Source organism: Coptis chinensis, chromosome 2 (assembly GCF_015680905.1).
Source record: "Coptis chinensis isolate HL-2020 chromosome 2, ASM1568090v1, whole genome shotgun sequence".
Classification (NCBI taxonomy): Eukaryota; Viridiplantae; Streptophyta; class Magnoliopsida; order Ranunculales; family Ranunculaceae; genus Coptis; species Coptis chinensis.
In genome coordinates, this window is record NC_141457.1 from 90,858,473 (window position 1) to 90,862,093 (window position 3,621).

Genomic DNA, 3,621 nt, shown 5'->3' on the forward strand with positions numbered 1-3,621 from the left:
GCCTTCCATAAACCACAATTCCTTTACCCCTGTTACAAAACAAAACAAAATAAAAAATTCAACTTACCCAATCTAAAATAAGTCCGAGAATAGAATGAGTGAAGAAAGAAGAAGAGAAAACCCGTAAACAAAAATTAGTTAGTTGCTTCGAGAAAAAGAAAAAGAAGTTTCAATCTAAGGAAAAGAAAAGAAAAATAGAAATAAATAAAAACTCCAAAAATAGAATAAAAGGGAGCCAAAAGCCAAAGAAAAGAAAAAGAAAAATATGGCTAAGGATGGAAACAAAGTATAGAAGCAAAAGAAAATAACAAGGTTTTCTCTAAGTTACATAATATGAAGACTCTATTATCTCAGACTTGTTCTTTTGAATATCCATTTCCTTCCTTCTTAAACCATCTCCTAATCCCCACAACACATAATAAAGACCTCTAGCTCAATTAAGAATAGGTTAGTGTGATAATAAGTGGCAGATGTGTTTGATCGATTCCGGCTTCCTTGTTTGTCATTGAGATTGTAAAGTAAAGTGTGCCCACTGCACACTGGAGTAGCGAAACTTGAGCGGAAAAATTAGAGTGGTTTTTGTCTTGACATTTATGTGAGGACCTACTTAAGGACGCTATTCCGAAGTTTTCAAACTAACCTCGCTAGGCATTTCATAGTATTACTCATAGTATATATATTTGTATCATAGATGATTGATTATTATGCATATATTAGCTTAGGTTTTTAACTTGGTTATTCTTATTCATTTGCTAGTGAGATGTATAGATAGTTGAGACATGAATGAGGAAACAATAGTTTTATTTTTTAGTCGTTGTAGTATAGATGAAGTTTGTGAGTACCTTTACTGGAAAACTCTCACAAGGCTATAACTCGTCCACTAGGGAATTCCTAGTAGTTTAAGGCCTTATTGCATATGGTAAATGCGATCGCACTCAGCGAAACGAGAGTAGTTAGAACTCAATTTTTGGTCACTTATTCTAATTTCTCATATTTGCTTGAGGACAAGCAAAATGCTGTTTGGGGGTGGTTTGATAAGAGCCCAAAACTGTAGTTTTAACCCCTTAACAATCGTACTTTTAGACCAATTATGTGAATAATAAGTAAGAGTTAATCGCGATTCGTGTTTTATGCATTTCGGGCTTCAAAGTCCATTATATGCGAAAATGTGCCACTTTAGCAAGATAAAGGAGCAAAGGTCGGTTGCTAAGGAGTTCTGTGATTAAAGGCCAATTTTCAAGAAGACAAAACCTCTGAAAAATCGGGCCAAAAGATGAAAAGTCAAAGTCCACGCGGCGTAAACAAAGGCACAAAGTCGTGAACTTCGGGAACCCATATCTTTGGACTCGGACCTCCGAATTGGGCCTACCTTTACGCCAAAACGATCGCTTCGAACACTACACCATAACAGGCTATTTGCAACGGCAAAAAACCGTTGCGAATAATTTTCGCAACGCTTTTTAAGCGTTGCAAATAGGGCGTCGGTAAAGTGTTGGAAATATTTGCAACGGTTATTTGCCGTTGCAAACCAAATTTTCCAACGGTTATTAACCGTTGCAGAGTGACAATTACTAACGGTTAAAAAGTGTTGCAAACCAAATTTTCCAACGGTTATTGATGATGCTTTAATATTTTTTTTTTGCTTTGCAACGGTTTACAACCGTTACTAATGTGTTGATATTGTAAAAAAAAATTATTTTTATTTTTTTCTTGCCCTAAATTTGAACCTCTTGGTTTCATATAGAAACAAAGAAAATTACCAATGCTTTTGCAAATAGGACGAAATAAATTAATCAAAACAGGAGCATTTGTATTATGGTTTGATGACTAAATCTCAAAAAATAGTGAAAGAGGTAAAAGAAACTACCTCATCTATACAGCAACCAAATAAAAAATACAATTTTATGAAATCAAGTAAAATAATGAAATCAAGTAAAATACAATTCTATACTCCCAAGCAAAGTTTTGTACATCCTGACAACTTCAGCTCCCTATCAAATATGACAACAATAATCCATAATCCTTAAATTGCCAAATGAAGTCATAGTGCAACATGAAGATGAACAAGAGCTGCGAGAAGAAAAACGAACCTTCTCATATACCTGTAGTCAGAAAATAAGAAACCTTTTAGGCCTTGTATAACTTTTTTAGTAAGGAAATAGACAATGGAACTATATGTATATATAGGAGGGATAAAGAGTAAGACTCACAGTCACTGTATGGTCCATAATAGACCCATATGAGGAGTCATAGCCAATCATGGAGTTGCACAACATTAGCCAACACATTTCAATACATCAGAATCGATAGCACACAATCACTTCAGATCAATAGTAAAATCACGAAAGAGAACAACAACTAAGCAACATACGAAAATGCTGATTTTCACTAACACCCAATAGAAAAGCACTGTATTGCTCGTGAAATCACTTACATCAATTTCCTGCATCAAGTCAGCAGCCTCAGCAATAAGGCCCTAAGATTCCTTGATCTTCGCCAGTTTTTTATCAATCGCACGCCTCAGCTTCAACATAAATCTACACGAGGAGAAACAAAAATGCCCAACACAACTCATTAGTAACCTTCCAAGAGAAATTACTTGTTAAAAGAGAAAATAGCTTTGCAATTTATTAATTCACGCTTACCTTCCCAAAGAGATACACCGCTTAGCGCTTTTGATTAATTCTACACGAGCTTCAATATCGGCGTGTCATCTATATATTGCATAGCTTCTTTGGACCATAGCAAGAATAACAACTGTTTAACACCAAATAACAACATGGAACTAGATTTGAGATTTATATTATATTAAATCAATCAAAAAAAAAAAATGTACTGTTTTTGCCGGGCCTCTTCGTTTGGACAATATGAGGATCTGTTCATTAAGAGTTTTCCAAGCACGTGTTCTCAGAATGAGAATGATATCAATGACAGCTTTCTTAGTAGCAGAAACATTCTCAGCAAGTCTACTTTATTTCTCTACATTCAATAAAGATTCAATTTGTGCATCCAAATTATCCCCTCCTTCCTGCACAAACAAAGAAACAATAGTAAAAAATGAGAAAGCCGAAATCTAGAAATAAATTGAGATCTATAACGAACGAACTTACCATTGAATCGAAAGTTTGAAAAGTAGATTTGAGAGAGAATAAAACCCTAGCTGCTGATGACAAGAAAAAGAAACACTAATAAAGAGTTACGTGGGCTTTTCTTGTGGACCACGAAGGTAAGCCCAATTAATGGCCCAATGTTAGTTTTCCAACTGACTACAACCCTCCTCATCAGCGGCATCGTCGCTTTTTGCTTAAAAGGCTCCAACTTTCCAACCCAACACATTGGCCTAAAATGTTATGTGTAAGGCACTAAATAAACTAAAGAGTAGCCAAAGACCAATAAAAACAACCACACCCATACATAAAAATAAAAATAATGAGATTGCTATAAATGGAAGGTAAAAACATATCCGGCGGTATGCCAACTTGCAAAATCCCAGGTTTCGTAATACATGTGGCGGCAATTACAGGCTGTACCACATAACATGTCATATATGCTCATTTAACATACTTGTGGAATAAATACTCTTAAATCTGCATACATTGACAAGCCAAACAAATAAATTTT

General features: G+C 35.0%; 1 long non-coding RNA gene across 1 annotated transcript; it reads right to left on the minus strand.

Annotated features, from left to right (window-relative positions):
* Nucleotides 1-1,852: 1,852 nt before the first annotated feature.
* Nucleotides 1,853-2,350, minus strand: LOC147518861 (uncharacterized). Its single transcript, XR_015211902.1, has 2 exons — nt 2,211-2,350; nt 1,853-2,102 (listed from the first exon to the last, which is right to left on the minus strand). It is a non-coding gene; the product is annotated as an uncharacterized LOC147518861 (long non-coding RNA).
* Nucleotides 2,351-3,621: the final 1,271 nt, after the last annotated feature.